At 42.9% G+C, this 19,014-nt stretch overlaps 1 protein-coding gene across 3 annotated transcripts in view; it reads left to right on the plus strand.

Annotated features, from left to right (window-relative positions):
• The window catches only part of ADCY8 (adenylate cyclase 8), a 174,997-nt gene that overhangs the window by 41,695 nt on the left and 114,288 nt on the right, over positions 1-19,014 (plus strand). The window lies entirely within an intron of this gene.

Below are 19,014 nucleotides of genomic sequence, written 5' to 3' on the forward strand. Positions count from 1 at the left end.
TGTGGGATCCTGCTCATCCAGGCGCGGCTCCCAGCTCTGTGGATGGGGCAGGGTACCATAGGGAGGGACTGACTGATGGCTGTTGCTGCATCCTGGGCTTGCACCAGTCACCCTGCCACTGTGACAGGGAACGATACTGCCCCCCACCTCCAGTGAGTAACCCTGCCGCAGGTATCCGCTACAGCTCCCTTTCCCCATCTACCCCCTCAGCATAAGGAGACCATCTTTTCAAATGGCAAAAGCGGGATACATGCAGGATCCCCACCCCACTCCGTGGCCCTACTCACTGATCCTCCTCTTCCCCTGAGGCCCCGTTGCCTGGCCAGGCTGGAAGCCGGAGGCGGGCCATGGTAAGAGCTGCCCAGGGAGTCTGGGCTGCTGTGGGGTGACCTGGACCCTCCACCTGCTCTGGGCGGGGGGCCAGGTGCCCGAGAGCAGCCCCTGGATCCTGTCCCCACCACCCAGTGCACTGCCCAGGATAGGTGGAGGGGCTGGGGCTCCCGACAGTGGCCCAGGCTCCCTGGGTGACTAGAACTACTGCCTAGCTCCAGCTTCTGGCCTGGCCAAGGGGTGGGGGAGAGGGGAGAGAAAGAGGCAGGGGCGGGGCCTTGTGGTGAGTGGAGGGGCTAAGGCCTAAGCCGGGAAGAGCCTGGCACTACCTCTGAGCCTTGGGCAGGTGTGGAGCAGCACCGTGGGGCATCCAGGACAAATACTGTCCCAGAGTCATTCAGCCCAAGACCGGGACTTGAACTCTGCATTGCAGGACTGTCCCACCCACTTCGGGATGGGTGGTCACCGTACTCCAGCTCTGTACTCTTTTGGGAAACTTAAAATATGGTAATCCTGCCTGACCTCTGTCTTCCATAGTGCATTGTAGCATATCTGGTTGGGAATTTTCCATCAGAATGATTTTTCAATGCACAAGGCAATTTCTGCTAAATCAAAATTCTCCTAAAATTTTTTGATTTTTCAATTGGGAAAATCAAACAATTAATTTGAGGTCAGTTAGACACAGATCGGAATATTTTGTTTAGTTGAACTGACCCAAAATGTTTCAAATCAGTTAATATCAAACTGCATTTCCCATCATGGCATATTGCCTCAAGGGAACTGTAGTTCGGGTCCCTATTCTCTCCCATGGCTTTGACTCCCTGCAGGACTACATTGCTCATAATGCAACTCAGATTCAAGTCTGACCAAGCTTAGTACTGCTTCATTGGAGTCACATGACTGCTGGTGCATGATGGGAGATGTAGTTTGTCCAGGGAGCCTGGCCCATGGAGGTGAGTGGTGATCAATAACTCTCAGGAGGCACTGCTCCGCAACTGGGAAATGCAATTTAATGTTGAAGTTTCTCAAAACAAAATATGCCGGGTCAGTTTAAAAACCAGACTGAAACATTCTGATTTCAAGAATGTCAAAATATTGTGTTTTGACTGAAATTGTCAAAACAAAATATTTCAATATTTCTGAATAAAATCTTTTGGAATATTTTGTTCCATGAAAAATTTTGATATTTCAGCTGTCTGTCTCAATCTGGGATAAACACAAATGTTGAAATACTGGAATTTCCTGTGTGATGGAAATTCTGCCTTTTGCTCAGCCCTGCCCTCTAGATACATGCTTATTTCTTTGATTTCTGAGAATTTATGGTCATTTTAAGGTGGGGATGTGTACAGAGGTGAAGCAAAGGACTGCACTAAATATGTAACAAAAAATAACTGCCATAATTTACCATATCAGTATGTTCTCTACTTTAGCTGTCATCAGAATTATCTAATGAGTCCCTCATTAGCATAGAAAACTCTTGATTTACTAGGGCCGTAAGCCCCGCTTATACTGCATTTGGTTTTATTTCTCCCCATTCACGTAAACTGGTTAAAGATATGCATATCTTTGTTGTATGTTAGCCATGCTTAACTCTTCTGGTTTCCTGTAACCCCAGGGTTCCCTTTCATCAGAGTGAATGGGATGATTAAAAGGGAGATATTTTTAGTTGAAATTCTGCTCCCTTCTGTTCAATTCTTTGCCACCAAATTCCCTCCCTCATTTAAAAAATCTCTGTCCTCCTACTCCCTATACCATGGGGTAAACTGTTCTTTGAGAAACATAAAGCCACCCTGATTCAGAATAAAAATGTCATTATTAAACATAGAGGTCATGCTCAGTAGATACACAGTACATTGTGGATCAGATTCTCTTCTGTGCTGTCAGCTGGACAACACTGTGGATTGGGGCACACAGGGATCCCACGATAGCTCCTTGATTCCATGGGTTCATCTGCACTGGTCCCAAGTAAGTTAGAGCAGCCTAGGGGCTGCTGGATACTACTCCAGATGGCAATGGTCCCCAAGGAACCTTAGAGCAGCTGGAGATTGCCAGAGTACAGTACACTCTGGCTGTGTCTCTCCCCTTCTCCTTCCTACGGGCAAAATGCAGGGGATGATGCTGGGGCCAGCTGCATAGGAATGCAGTAGAAAAGCTGGTGTTCTGTTGTTCACAAAAAGCAGCATGATCTAGAGGTTTGAACAAGGGACTGACTGCTTGTAAATTTTGAGTTCTAATCTTGATTCTGATATTGACTTGCTGCATGGCCTTGGGCACGTCATCTATCTTTCTCTTTGTTTTCCCCATCTGCAAATGGGGATTATAGTGCATATTTACCACACAGACATTAAGGGGCTGATCCTACAAACACTTGTGATTATTTGTTGTTTATATTACTGTAATGCCTTGGAGACCTGGTCATAGACCAGGACCTCATTATGCTAGGTGCTGTACAATTACAGAACAAGAAGACAGGTGCATGCCCCAGAGAGCTGACAATCTAAGTTTAAGACAAGAGACCACAGATGGATACAGACAGACAGATGGGAGAGTACAAGGAAACGATGAGACAGCATTGGCCAGCATGGTATAGACTGCATAAAGCCGTTAAATGTTTTGGTGGTGTTTGGCGGATTTTGCATTGATCCTCTAACAAGCACCTGCAGATCTATTAGAATACAAATGTTGCACTTGTATTTTAATGGAGGAATGCAGGACTTGGTAGTATGTGCGTCTAGATAAATTCCACACAGAAATCATGCCATTTTTCCCAGCAAAAACAGTTTTGCTTATTTCTTTTGACTTTGCTAGTCATAGCTTGTTTTTATGGAATGCGGTGTGAATTCAAAGTGAAACTATCAAAATGATGCTTTCCCCCCTCCCCACTGTTTTTTTGGAGGTGATTCCATTTTTTCCATGCAGCTCTGTGCTGAAATTGGATAGTTAAATGTGGTAGCATCTGCTGCATATTATGCAATTCTTAAAAAGAACAGGAGTTAGAGACTAACAAATTTATTAGAGCATAAGCTTTCATGGGCTACAGCCCACTTCTTCGGATGCATAGAATGGAACATATATTGAGGAGATATATATACACACATACAGAGAGCATGAACAGGTGGGAGTTGTCTTACCAACTCTGAGAGGCCAATTAAGTAAGTGAAAAAAAAACTTTTGAAGTGATAATCAAGCTAGCCCAGTACAGACAGTTTGATAAGAAGTGTGAGAATACTTACAAGGGGAGATAGAGTCAATGTTTGTAATGGCTCAGCCATTCCCAGTCCTTATTCAATCCTAAATTGATTGTATCTAGTTTGCATATCAATTCCAGCTCTGCAGTCTCTCGTTGGAGTCTGTTTTTGAAGTTTTTCTGTTGTAAGATAGCCACCCGCAGGTCTGTCATTGAATAACCAGACAGGTTAAAGTGTTCTCCCACTGGTTTTTGAGTATTATGATTTCTGATGTCAGATTTGTGTCCATATTTTCAAAAGGGACTTAAGCATTTAGGAGCCTAAATCCCATTGACTTTTACTGAGACTTCAGGTAAAATTTGCAATAAGAACATAAAAATGGCCATACTTGGTTGACCAATGGTCCATCTAGTCCAGTACCCTATCTTCCGATAGTGGCTAATGCCAGGTGCGTCATAGGATATGAACAGAAGAGGGCAATTATTGAGTGATGCATCCCCTATTGTCCAGTCACAGCATCTGGCAGTCAGTGGCTTAGGGACACCCATGCATTGAGTTGCATCCCTGACCATCTTAACTACTAGCCATTGACAGACCTATCCTCCATGAACTTAACTAGTTCTCTTTTTTTAACCCGATTATACTTTTGGACTTCACAGCATCTTGTGGCAACAAAGTTCCACAGGTTGACTGTGTGTTGTGTGAAAAAATACTTCCTTTTGTTTGTTTTAACCCTGCTGCCTATTAATTCCATCGGGTGATCCCCATGCTTGTTGACCCCCTCAAAGAATTCTGATAGATTGGTGTGTCATGATTTCCCTTTACAAAATCCATGTTGATGCTTCCCAAACAAATCATGTTCATCTATGTGTCTGACAATTCTATTCTTTAATATAGTTTCAACCAATTTTCCTGCTACTGAAGTTAGGCTTACCAGCCTGTAATTGCCAGGATCGCCTCTGGAGACTTTTAAAAAATTGGCATTGCATTAGTTATCCTCCTGTCATCTGGTACAGAGGCTGATTTAAGCAATAGTTTACATACCACAGTTAAGAGTGCTGCAATTTCATAGTTGAGTCCCTTCAGAACTCTAGGGTGAGTGCCAACAGTCCTGGTGACTTGTTACTGTTTAATTTATCAGTTTGTTAAAAAAACCTCCTGTACTGATACCTCAATCTGTGAGAGTTCCTCAGATTTGTTACCTAAAAAGAATGTAGGTGTGTAAATCTCACTCACATAATCAGCCATGAAGTCCGATTCAAAGAATTCATCTAGCTTCTCCACAATGCCCTTGTCTTCATTGAGTGCTCCTTTAGCACCTTTATTGTCCAGTGGCCCAACAAATTGTTTGGCAGGCTTCCTGCTTCTGATGTACTTTTTTTGTTGTTGTTAGTTTTTGTGTCTTTTGTTAGTTGATTTTCAAGTTCTTTTTTGGCCTGCCTAATTATGACTTGCCAGAGTTTATGCTCCTTTCAATAGCATCTAAGTGACTTAGGAACCTAAGTCTCTTTCACAAAAGTTCCTAAGTCACTAAAGGCCAGATTTGTAAATGTACTTAGATGCCTAAAGATGCAGATAGGTGCCTAGTGGAATTTTCAAAAGGGCCTAGGTGTCTTACTCTCATTGGGAATTGGGCATCTAGGTGCTTTTGAAAATCTGATTGGAGACCTGTCTACATCTTTAGGTACCAAAATATCTTTAAAAATCTGGCCCTTATCCTATACCAGATATGTGGATGGCAGTAGAGTTAAGTAGGGAGAATTTTTGCCACCATTAGTTGTGAGTGATATTATGATGAGTCAGTAGCACGCTTCTTTGGCATTGTTTCTTTCTGTTTGATAAACCACAAGAAACCTGGTCAACATGTGACAGTGAAATCCAAAGAAGAGGCTGTGGCCATACTTTTCCCATTTTCATGTAGAAATCAAATCTGTGTTTGCAACCTGGTTTTGATTAAGATCTAAAACCTTTGAAAGCCGGACTGAGAAAGTGAAACATCACTAGTGAAGACTCCCGAATAGGAATATTTGTGGAAAAAAACAAAAGATGAGCTAGTAGAGGTAACATAGCTGAGACAACTTGTGGTGAAGCAGTGGTGCAAGTGGATTTTAACTCTTACCGGTACGCATAGGTGACTTGTAGGAGGGACACAAAGGGAGACACCAGCTAAAGGGGGGTATGTGACCTCCCCACGTGCCCCCCCATGTGCCCGCCCCGCATGACTCCTCCCCACTCCCAGCCCAGGACTCCTGTGCTCTCCCCATCTCCTCCCCATCCCACATTAGCTGGGTGGGAGCTCTGTCCTCCCGCTGTGCCTGGTACCAATTTCAGTGGATACGGATTTCTGACCTGCAGGGCTCTCCCGGGAACCACAGCGGTGAAAGGAGCAGACGCCAGCAGCTCCTCCGGCGCGGCTGTTCTGCCCCCAGTCCCGCCTCCAGCCCTGTCCTCCGGCAGGGCTGTACAGACCCCAGACAGGAGACGCAGCTGCATAGAAGGGCTGGGGGCGGGGCTGGGGGCAGGTACAGCCGTGCCAGAGGAGCTGCCGGCATGGGGCCACCTGGCAGCCCCACGTTCTGCTCCTTTTGCTGCTGCGGTTTCCGGGAGATCCCGACGGTGTTCAGCGGATACAGAATGTGGCTTTCCGGTATGGCATATGGGCAATAAATGTCTTAATGGTACAGCGAACCTGACCGTATTGGCTTACTTGCACCACAGTTGTGAAGGCAACCGTATGTAGCAGGTTGATGATACTGGCCAGTATGTTAATTCATCCATGGAATGGTGAAACACACTCACCCACCTGGGCCTGAAAACTATGGATGTTTCAGACAACAAAAATGCTAATGTTAAAACTCCACCCCCCATGATGCCTTTGTATAAACAAAGCATATCTTGTCAGCCAGATTCTCAGTGGGTGTAAACCATCATAGCTCCAGTGACTTCACTGATTTATACAAGATGAGCATCTGGCCCAGTATGTTACTTTGAGCATTACAAAAAGATTTACGACCAGTGCTCCACTTATCTTGTCAACAGAATATTTAAAGACCAACATAGAGTGTTTTTTTTTCTTTCTTACTTGGTGTTACCTCAAAGACAGAATAGGTAATTCTGCTTTCATTATGGCAAGGCAATGAAAATGAAATGTGGGATATATACTAGAATATATACTACACAATTTTCAAAAATAATCATAACACAGATATGAAGTTTGCCTTAGTGCTAAGGTTTTGTATACTTGCTACCAGGACAGAGTAGAAAGCGTCACTGAGATGAAAATGAAATTTGTTCTTTATTTATCCACTGTTCCTAACTTGCAAATGAACCATATAATAAACACACACATACATACTGGAGTAATGTCCATATAATTATTGCATTAATGATAATCTTTTATCCTCCTGACCTGCTCTTTATCCAGTAATTGATCTCCACTGGAAACTTGTCAGATAAATCCATCTTTAAATAGCTCCATTTAAAAATAAACAAATCTCCCAGAGAATTGTACCCTTCCCTTCCAAAAAAATTTGCTTTTCTGAAAGCTGCCATTGTGAAGAGTGGGTAAAATTCAGATGTGCACTAGTGCAAACTCTCATGACTCAAGTCTGGAAATAGACACAGTAGAAGGGGAGACTTCCTTCTTCCAAATAAGGCACAGCTCTCAAAATAAAACCTCAACATTACAACGTTATTATATGTAGAAAAGCTATTTTAGTTAACCTTTGCAGGTCACTACAGTGTGTTAGTTAAAGTTTTCTTCTCCACCCAAGAGCTACATAGTTAGACTCATTTTATTAAGTAAAGCTGGAGAGATATGGGACCTGATTCAAAATCCAACAGAGTCACTGGAAAGAATCCCATTGACATTAATGGGCTTTGGATCAGGCTCATGAAGAAGTGTGCCAATAAAACATTTAAAAAGCCTCTGTAATATATTTTTCTCTGAAATGTGTGATGCATGCAGAATGCATGATGGTGTCTCGTGGCGTAAGAACTCTATGGGCACTTGCTTGAGATGACCAGCTTAACTCACAATGTGTCTCTTGGATATGTATGTTTACGCTCATGGTAAGTATTTGTTACTCTCCTCACTGCAGCAGGTTCTGAATGATTTATAAAATGTAAACTCCCTACCCAGTGCCAAAAGAGCCCCCCACGGGGCTACACAATTACTGCTGTGCAGGGACTGATGATATTTGGCTTGGACTCAGTCAGAAAAATTCATCAGGTCTAGAAACCTGAAGAAGAAAAGGAAAGAAAAAACACTTTGGGTCATAATTCACCACTGTGTTCTGCCAGTTCCAATGGAGCTATCCCAGTGGAAAAAGGGAGTAAGACAGCAGGGAGACAGACCCAGTGTCGTTAGCGTCTTTGTTTTCTAGGTAGACAATCTTCCTCCATTGCATCAGCCAGACTTTTAGAAAACAGACCTTTTCTATGCTTGCATTATTGTCCCGAGGTGTACCCACAGGGGGCGGGGGTCTTCTGTGTATGGATGTAGTCCGCACAAGCAAAAGGGAGTGCTTCAGTCACCGCCACAGACCTTCTACTCCACTGCTCTGGACCACATGGAGGCAGGTCTCATTGAGCACGTGATGGAGGAGGGGATGGAGACTGGATGGGTCAAAGGAAGAAGCAGTTGGTCAAGGTGCAACTGGGAAATACACACTGCCCTACTCTGATCCCATGTGTTGTCAACTGTGGCATGAGTGTGTGTCCTCTCTGCATGCTGTCCCAGCTCTGCGCAGGTAACTGGTTCAGCAGACCTTGATAGAACTGCTCTGAAAGACCACCGCCTCCGTTCAGCGGTGAAGGTGCTCAGCCAGGTTTATTGCTGATAAAGTATGGTAATAGCACCCCGTAGCTTCTATAGAGATACTAATATATGTATGCCCGAGACAATGGACCAGCCCAGTCAGTGGTGGGACTTTCCACTGCCCCCTAGGCCAGATAAAGAGTTGAGGCAAGGTACCCCAACATTTGTAGACTGAGACAAACAACTTACGTGTTTCGTGACATGTTTGTTACCTCCCCTTGTACCTTTCTCCTGATGTTTCAGACAAGACGTCCCTATTCATCACTTCTGTCAGACCATCCTATCTTGTGCTAGGCTGGGGTGTACTTGTGCTAGCCTGCTGGAATGTGTTTACATATTCAATGTATTTTGGCAATGTTAGCAGTACCTCTGCCAAGTTCATGTACTGGACATTGAACTTAGAGGCATTTGCTTTAATACATTGCCTGACATTGGTTCACAGTCTCTGGTTCAGGCCTCAGGTCTTGCCCAGGCCTAATGCTCTAGAGGCTCTGTTGACTACACCATGCAGATTACTTAGCAGCCTGCTGGTCTTCTATCTGTTCTGGGGAGGCTGTTAGGGTACCAGGGGCAGCTGTGACCATGAGAGTGCCTGGTCATGTGGCTCCAATGGGAGCTGGGGGGGAAGTGTGCCAGGGGTTACAACTAGTATGGCAATCCCTGGGGATCTGCCAGGTTGTGGAAAGGAACTCCCTTTTCAGGGAAGCGAGGGCAAATTCCTATGAATTCTACAATTTCAAGTAAAGTTCAGTTGAAAAGATTCCATTTTACTTCTCCTACTTCACACCTTTGTTTCCTCTATGTCTCTTTCACTCACCCACCCAAAACACTACTTGCTCAGGGTGAGTGGAATTTTGCTAGGCTGTCCAAATCTACTTCTTATCTACCTGCTGATACTGTGCTGGTAAAGAAACCTTGTCCAGGGCTAGAGGAGGGTTAGAAATATCAAAGGATTAGTGCTAACAATTTGTCCCCCACACGCTCTCCCACCATCTGTTGTCTCAATGGAACAACCATCTGTAATCTCCCCCCAAATCTCTCTTCTCCTGTTGGATTGTTAGCAGTTTACCAATATAGAAACTAAACAGTGTGCTAGTTACACATAGTAGTGGTGCATTGCCTATCCATCTGGAGAGCTGAATGTCTACCTTGTTTTGCTTAGTCTGGGCAGGAAAAGGGATTGAGGATTCGATGGAAAGCTGACGCCATGATTAAGAAGCAAGTTCCTTCTTTCTGCTTTCCATTTATTTCCCTAACATCTCCAGTTTCAGGAGTATTTTTTCTTGCTCCCCCTCAGCAATCTCAGTCTCAATTTTTTTCCATTTGCTTGAATAAAGCTCTCTGTAGGCTGATGAGCTCTGAATTTTTGTTTTTAAAGAAGCTTACATGTCATGCAGGTTTTATCAAGCTCTTACAGCTCTAGTTTTTAATCAACAGTCAGTATTTACAACTTTTAAAATAAGAGCAGATTGGGTTGGGATTGGAAAGGATATTTTAAGAAGGTTATGTGTTCCAAAGTCATCTTTTTTTAATATGGATACTAAGAATATAAAAATCCCTCTAAACTGGTATGAGAATAAAGTTCAGATTGGTTATAAAATATTCACAGAGACTTCATATTTCATTGCAGAAATGGTCTAGAAAGTATCATAAATAAAAATTCCAATCACAGTTATTTGGGACTTGTTTTAAAGGGTGGATGTTAACCCCCTTATAAAGTTTCTTTGTAGTAAGCCTTTGATCCGGGTTTGTTTATTGTTAAATAGAAATAAAAGACCAATTATTTCTCTATGAAGGAATTTCAGGAAACTTCTTAAGCTTAAGCTGCCAGAGTTTTCTTACAATTATTAGAATACAAGAACATAAGAATGGCCATACTGGGTCAGAATAATGGTCCATCTAGCCCAGTATCCTGTCTTCCAACAGTGACCAATGTCAGATACTTCACAGGGAATGAACAGAAAAGGCAATCACTGAGTGATCCATCCCATGTTGTCCTCTCCCAGCTTTTGGCAAACAGACACTTAGGGACACACAGAGCATGGGGTTGCATCTCTGATCATCTTGGCTAATAGCCATTGATGGACTTATCCTCCAGAAACATATCTAATTCTTTTGTGAACCCTGTTAGAGTTTGATCTTCACAAAATCTTCTGGCAATAAGTTCCACAGGTGGACTGTGTGTTGTGTGAAGAAGTACTTCCTTTTTGTTTTAAACCTGCTGCCTATTAATTTCATTGCATGACCCTTGGTTCTTGTGTTATGTGAAGGGATAAATAACACTTCCTTATTCACTTTCTCCTCACTATTCATGAGCTTATAGACCTCTATCATATCCCCCCTTACTCATCTCTTTTCCAAGCTGAACAGTCCCAGCCTTTTTAATCTTTCATCATATGGAAGCTATTCCATACCCTTAATCATTTTGTTGCCCTTCTCTGTACCTATTCCAATTCTAATATATGTTTTTTGAGGTGGGATGATCAGAACAGCTCAAGTACTCAAGGTGTGGGAGTACTGTGGATTTATATACTAACATTATGATATTTACTGTCTTGTTATCTATTCCTTTCTTAATGGTTCCTAACATTTTGTTAGCTTTTTTGACTGTCGCTGCATAATAAGCAGATGTTTTCAGAGAGCTATCCAAAATGACTCCAAGATCTCTTTTTTGAGTGGTAACAATTAATTTAGACCCAATGTATGTGTAGTTGGCATTTATGTTTTCCAGTGTGCACTACTTTGCATTTAACAACATTGAATTTCATCTGCCATTCTTGTGCCCAGTCACCCAGTTTTGTGAGATCCCGTTGTAGTGCCATTCCCCCACCAGCACGACCTATTCTATCATTCCTGTATATTTTGTACCCCAGTATTAATATATCCCATTGATGATCATCATTCCACCAAGTTTCTGTGATGCCTAGTATATCGATATCCTCATTTAACACCAGGCACTCAAGTTCATCCATCTTAGTATGTAGACTTCTAGCATTTGTATATAAGCACTTATAAAATGTGTCACTTTGAACTGTCTGCATTATGTGATGTAATTGAATGGGACTCTTTTTCATTTGACTGTTTCTCATCAGATCCTACCTGTATTTGATCATCTTCCACCCTCTCCTCCTTACTAGGACATAGAGAATCCTCATTAATAGATCCTCCCTTCATAGAATCATAGAATCATAGAATATTAGAGTTGGAAGGGACCTCAAGAGGTCATCTAGTCCAACCCCCTGCTCAAAGCAGGACCAATTCCCAGCTAAATTATCCCAGCCAGGGCTTTGTCAAGCCGGGCCTTAAAAACCTCCAAGGAAGGAGACTCCACCACCTCCCTAGGTAACGCATTCCAGTGTTTCACCACCCTCCTAGTGAAATAGTTTTTCCTGATATCCAACCTGGACCTCCCCCACTGCAACTTGAGACCATTGCTCCTTGTTCTGTCGTCTGCCACCACTGAGAACAGCCGAGCTCCATCCTCTTTGGAACCCCCCTTCAGGTAGTTGAAGGCTGCTATCAAATCCCCCCTCATTCTTCTCTTCTGGAGACTAAACAATCCCAGTTCCCTCAGCCTCTCCTCATAAGTCATGTGCTCCAGACCCCTAATCATGTGCCCCAGACCCCAAACCCTTAAGGAGTGTCTCTGTCTGAACCGTGTGCTCCTATGCAAATGTTGACTTTCCCCCAGCCCACAGTTTAAAAAAACTCCTCTACAATCTTTTTTAATTTTACATGCCAGCAATCTGGTTTTGTTTTGGTTTAGGTGGAGCCCATTCCATTGTGGAGGAGAACTTTAGCCCCCAATATGGTTAGAGCTGGGTGAATAAGACTTTTTGAGTTACTAGCAATTCTGAAAAATCAGGAGAAGGGGGAAGTAGCTTCTGATCAAACCAAAAATGATTTTTTTTGAACTTTTTGGCAAATCAAAAAGTTGAAAAAATTGTTTTAGTCAAATGAAACATTTATTTCAATTTTAAGCATTTATAAATGTTTCTGATTGCTTTTAAAATAAAATTAAAGAAAATTTTGATACAAAAAGTCACGTTGAATTGAAAAATCAAAATGTTTTTCTTCGAAAACGTCAACATTAAATGTTTAATTTAAAAACATTATTTTTAAATGACTGAAACAATTCAGTGAAATTGACACAATTCACAAAATGTTCCTTGTGTTGCCAAATCTGCATTTTTTGCTGACAAAGTTTAGTGTGAAAAATGTCACCCAGCTCTAGTTGGAATGGGCAGCCCTCCAAATCCATAGAACTTCAGACACCCAGGTAGGCCAGCCTAATACCTCTGCACAGTTCCCCAGGGCTTTCTCTTACAGTGGCACATTTCCCTTAGGAGCCATGATCTCATAATGTCCTTTGTGGCTGCTGCATTCAAGTTTCCACTTTGAGGCTTAAGGAGAATCACTCAATGGATAGGCCAACAACTTAAAGGGCAGACTGGGCCAGTGTTATATTGTGCTTTGCAAGCCTTGTACACTTGTGCCACAGGGGGTGACCCTCTTCCCCCTCGCCCTAGCCCTGCTCCCTCCTGACCCATGAAACCAAAACCTTGACGTTCACATGTATTGAAGCTTCTCTAGAAACCAAGGAACATGTCACAGAGCTGATGTTCCCGTCTTCCTGTCCTCTACCCCAGAAATGTCTGACGCTTCCACTTGCAGTAGCCAAGGGAATACTTTTGCCATAAGATTTCAGATCCTGTTTCTCTTGGCTTTGCTCGGCTGCACCATTGGCCCTTTCTGATGATGTCTAGTCCATCCTCCAAGCAGCACCCATAGCTCCTCCCTTCAAACAGAGACTTAAGACAAGGGCTGCAATCAATAGTTAAAAGGCCTTAGTCACCTCCCATGCCCATTGTAAATAAGGAGTAACCCCACGGAGGCCAGTGGAGCGATATGAGTGTACAACCAGTGCAAGTGAACTGCAATTGGTAAAATCAACAGACTGGTTAGGGCTTCAGCGTATGGAAGCTTTCCCTATCTGAGTTCTGTGGGTGAGCAAGAAGACATAATACTCACACTTTAAATAGTTTCAGAATTGTTTATTATAATCTTTATGTTTTGTCACCTCTCGAATACTTGTTCAAACTTAGCACAGGTCAGTAGTGAGCCGGACTGATTACTGTCTGATGGGTGTTTGGTGGCCTTTGACTTTGGTCATCTCAGTTCTCTGCCAAATACACTGGTATCTAATTAAAAAGAATAATAATTAAATAAATGACTATCACAGCTGAGAATGACTAATCTCAGTAGAGAGGCCAAGGATGGAAAGGGCGCGGAGATGGAAATATTCTCACAGCCCGACGGGGATGAGACACTTTGGCCAGGCAGTCTGCATTTCTACTGCCTATGGTTAAATAGAGGATCCCAGGCTCACAGTCATCATTCTAGTATCTTTTGAGAACTCTAACTACACCTAAGTTGACTGCATGAAGACCCTTCCAGAAGGGTGAAGATGACTGACTATGCATCCTGAAAAACATCACAATTCATAGAGAATCTGTGAAGTAGGGGTACTGCTTAGATTACCTGGCCCTTGCTAACTGTGAACAGTAAAAGTTTTCTGGAGACCCATACCAGGCTAGTCAAAGGCAAGTCAATACCTATATCACCATTAGAATAATTCAAGATATCATAAAGCTTTAGGCCAAGATTTTCAAATGGGGCTAGTGTTTTTGGCTGCCTCAATTTTTAGGTACCCACCTCGAAACACCTTAAAGGGGCCTGATTTTCAAAGGATGGTGTTGCGTGATGCTCTATCCACCATTGGTCTGGCACCTCCTCCTGGTTGCTTTGTGGATTAACTCTCAAGCTAGATGCCCCCTTCCATGGTTTGCATGCCATCACTCTGTCTCTTCTTCTGGTCTGCAGCTCCTTTCTTGCTCCAAAACCCTCAGCATCTCCTTCATGACTTACCCCTCCGGCTAGGTCACTCAACGTTCCCCCCTTCTGGGGTACAGTCCATCAGTAGTCCTAGGCAGTCCCCCCATTCACTTCCTTAATTCTATGCCATGCCTTGGGTGGCTGGTAGGTTTACCCAGACCTGCCCTTTTCTCTGGGTTCCTATCCAGGGAACTCAGCTCAGCAGTTCTGGGCTTCCTCTCTCTGCCCTCACTGCTCCTTCCCTGGACTGCTTCCTACTTGCTGGTTCCCCTTCTCTCTCTGGTTGTACAGCTCCAAGAACCCTCCTCGCAGGGAGTAACTGCAGACTATCTCCCTGAAGCCCCAAAACACTCCTCCCTCTTCCCAGGGAGTGACTGTTGCCTGTGTTCCTGCAGTCTTTCCAAGCAGCCCAGTCTGTAGTCCTCCTCCTGGCTTTATAGGTCCTGATTGTTCCTGCACAGGTAAGCTGATTAGCTGCCTCCAGCCTAAAGCTGCCATGTTTACTCAGCTCTTGCAGGACTAATATGAGGAGCTCACCCCATCACAGATGGGTAATCAATACTTTCTGAAAATCAGGTCCCTTTAAAATGTATCAAAGTTTGGTTAGTGCTCATGCTGTCATTTGGACAGTGTAGAGGCCACCAAACATATTATGCACCTCCATGAGGTTTTATCCTGAACCAAATCTGGTGCTCTACAGGGTAGGATGCCTGTGAGGGGCAGATGTTTGTTGATGCCATCTAGCCATTGTGTTTTAGGTCTTCTGAGTTTTTTCCATCCTGCTTTCATTGGATTAAAGTTGAAGATGATTCTCACAGGGATGTTGGTAGGCATTTAGAGCAGATGACTATACCACGTTAGAGAGTACTGGGTGACTCTTTGAGAGAGCAGGCCCTGTTACTGAGAAAATAGATCTCTTCATTCGACTTTAATTCATACCATTTGATGTTTTCAGTCCTCCAGAGATATTTCGTCTGGATGAAATCCATCTTCTTTTCAGTCTTGATAGTGAGGGGCCATGTTTCAATCCCCTCGGTCAGAATACTGACCACCAAAGCATTATATATTCTCAGCATCACTTCTTTACTTATCAGTGTGTTTGGTTTGCAAAAGACATTTTTGATGACTCACCATATTACTGATGACATTTTTGCAGGGCAGACTTCAAGTTCTTTCTCAGTGCCACCCAGGCTATTGACAACAGGGCTAAAGTAGGGGAAATGACTGAAAATCTCGACTGGATGGTCATCCACCAAGAGCCTACAGCCTGAAACGTTAAAAAATGCCAGCTGGAAGAACTTTGGTTTTACCCCATTAATTTTCAGGTCAACTTTTGTTGCTGAGCTTTCCAGGTTTTAAGTGCTGCAGCTAGCTTGATTCAACAACTAGCACTATGTCATCAACAAAATAAACATTGACCAGGTTCTTTTCATCGAGGTGTATGTCTAAAATGCATTTTCTTAGGTCATATCGATGCTGCGGTGATCAATGCACTGGGGTCAGTTTAGCGGGTCGAGTGAAGACCCACTAAATCAACTTCAGATTACTCTCCCATCAACTCTGGTATTCCACCAGAAAAAGAAGCATAAGGTAAGTCAACGGGAGAGTGGCTCCCATCGACCCAGCATGGTGTAGACACCGCAGCAAGTCGACCTCAGCTTCATTGACTATATGTTATTGGGGTATGTTATTGACATAGCTGGAGTTGTGTAAGTTAGGTTGACTTACCCCCGTAGTGCAGACAAAGCCTTAGTGTCTGATCAAACATGTAGTCTATAAAAGCATTAAAAAAATTTGGACTGGCAAGGCAACCTGGTTGAACACCCAGGGTAATTTGAAAGAGAGCAGTTCTTACAAAAACGCTGTTTGGGGAGTCATTATATAGGAGATGGAACATTCTACAGAGCTTGTCAGGGAGATGTGCAAGTTTCAAGATCAGCCAAAGTGATTCCCTTTCAAGAGAGTCAAACACAGCGTTCATATCCATGAATGCAGTGTGAATGTGGCATTTGAATTCTCATGTCTTCTCAATAAGGTGGCACATTGTGGCATGGCTGGGAGTGAAGCCAGCTTGTTGTGGTCTTCTCTTGCTCCTGAAGATATCAATGTCTTGACCCAACAAGACATAGGCAAAAATTTTCCTCAGGACAGATAGAAGAGTAATGCTGTGATAGTTACAGCAGTCTCATTTGCTACATTTTGTTTCCAAAGCAGTAAAATAATGCCTTTTTTGCCAGTTGGACAGGAATGATTTTCTTCTCTAGGTGATATTGAACAGCATCTGCAGCCACAAAAGAAGGTGTGTAAAGTGTGTACTTAAGATATGGGGCAGCCAAAATCACTTGTCACTTTTGAAAATATTGGCCGAAGGCTGCTTGGGGTGTTGGTTTGACCCAATGGTAGTTACTATAAAACAATGAAAGCTAAATAGTAAAATACTAGTATTGGTGTTGCTTAGAATAACTTGGCACGTAGTGCTGTTAATATTTCATTGTAGACTGTTTTGAAACCTTGCCGCTGCTTCATCAGCTAAGAATGTTGGGGGCAGAGAGAGTTGAGGTAATGTCCACATGCCCTCAGGAGTCGGACCAGCAATCTAGAAATTATATGTCCTGGGCCGAATATCAAGAAGCATTCAATGTCAGTAGAATTAGTCAAATAGCAGAGATGGCAGAAGGATTGGCAAACATTTGTCATTAACACCATAGGATCTTGCATGCTATCAGTGAAAGTGAAATAATAGGATGAAATTAAGACAGTACATTTAAAATAGGACAGCTGGAGACTGGAGAGGGTACAGAAAAGAGCCACAAAAATTATTCAAACGCTGGAGAAAATGCCCAACAGTGAGAAAGTTAAAGAGTGCAATCAATTTAGCATATCAGAAAGAAGTTTGGTTTGAGATGTGACTTGATTACAATGTCTAAGCAGGTTTATTATGAGACTAGTTCAGGGATCGGCAACCTTTGGCACGCGGCCCATGAGGGAAATCCGCTTGCGGGCTGGGACAGTTTGTTTACCTGCAGCATCCGCAGGTTCGGCCAATCACAGCTCCCACTTGCCGTTCCCGGCCAATGGGAGCTGCAGGAAGCGGCAGCCAGCGCATCCCTCTGCCCGCGCCACTTCCCACAGTCCCCATTGGCCGGGAACGGTGACCCACAGCCCGTGGGAGCTGCGATCGGCCGAACCTGCGAACGCTGCAGGTAAACAAACCGTCCCGGCCCGCCAGCAGATTTCCCTGAGAGGCCACATGCCAAAGGTTGCTGATCCCTGGACTAGTTAATCTCTAATGGTCCCTTTTGGCCTTAAGATCTATGGATTTATGAGATAGGACACCGGATATGGAGGATCAGTACTTGGAAGTGGTGCAGGAATCCTAGATGCTTGGCTGGTGAGTTTTGCTCACATGCTCAGCCTCCACATAGAGATAATTGGGTGAAATGTAGTGGTCTATGATATACAGGAGGTCAGACTAGATGATATAAATGTCACTTCCAGACTTAAACTCTATAAAATCTATGAAAATTTTCTGATAGTGAACTCTGTTAGCCCTTGGAAAAGCCTCTCATGGGAAATGTTGGAAGACTTGTTGCTTGTGACATTTAAGATTGGACAAAACACATATAAATAAACAATAGGGAATATTGCTGCTTTGGCAGGGAGATGGTAGGATATAACTTATGGGGTCTTTTCCATGTCTATATTCTATGATTCTATGATATTAGGCTGCAAAAGAAATGACATCCAATCTTTATTTCTGCCACTTTTCTTGTTATTTGCTGCAATAACTGATATTATTTAAGGAACATACTTATTATCCAAGATGCTTGGTCATTTTTTAAACAGGAAGAAAATAACAAAATGGGGGGGATCTAAAATCTAAATGAATGAAGAATACAAACAATGTAGAATAATTATGTGAGCATTCAACAGCAACAGGATCAAAGCAATCCTAGAAAGGTCAAGGAGTGGTATGAGATATAGATTCATAGATGTTAAAGCAAGAAGGGACCATTATGATCTTTTAGTCTGGAATATGGATTGACTTTGTAACAGGGAACTCCACTCACGTCCAAATAAAATGAAAAGCAGGATGAGAAACATTTGTTTATCCTAATTATCTGTACAAGAAGAGGAATTTTAAGTGCTGCAGATTTTTGAAGCCTTAATAGATCTGTTTTTTTGAGCGGGATTCTATTTTTTGTTGTATACTTTAAATTTTATTAAGGCAAGGCTATAGTCCCCAATGGGTGATATGTCAGAAAACTGTATAGTATTTAAATTGAGGAATTGCCTGTGTTGTCACATAAGTACTTCTTTTTCCTAGTTGTTTTTGTCCTCTAAAATCATCCAACAAATTATCACACCAGAATGTATTATGAGGGAGGGTAGAAACACATGCACATTACTTTAAAATTATGTAAAAATTCCCTTGCAATACACTGTCTCCCATGGAGTATAACAATTTTGGACAGTATCTAAAATAAACATCAACTTTCACCCCAACAAGGCAGCATAGAGATGTATATTATTGTGTAGCCTGTGCTTTACACGGTATGTCTCTGTGTCACCCTCTAGTGGCTGGACTGTGTGAGTAAAAACAGAACACATCAGTATTTACAGTTACCTCAACAAAAATGTCCTTCCACAACAATGGTCAGTGCATTTTGTTTACCAGCATGCTACATGACAAAGTCATTGTTTACAGATCAAAGTATCACTTTTCAGATATAAAAACACAAGCTTGTGGATAAGGGAGAAGCGGTGGATGTGGTATACCTA

This window comes from Malaclemys terrapin, chromosome 2 (genome assembly GCF_027887155.1).
Source record: "Malaclemys terrapin pileata isolate rMalTer1 chromosome 2, rMalTer1.hap1, whole genome shotgun sequence".
Classification (NCBI taxonomy): domain Eukaryota; kingdom Metazoa; phylum Chordata; order Testudines; family Emydidae; genus Malaclemys; species Malaclemys terrapin.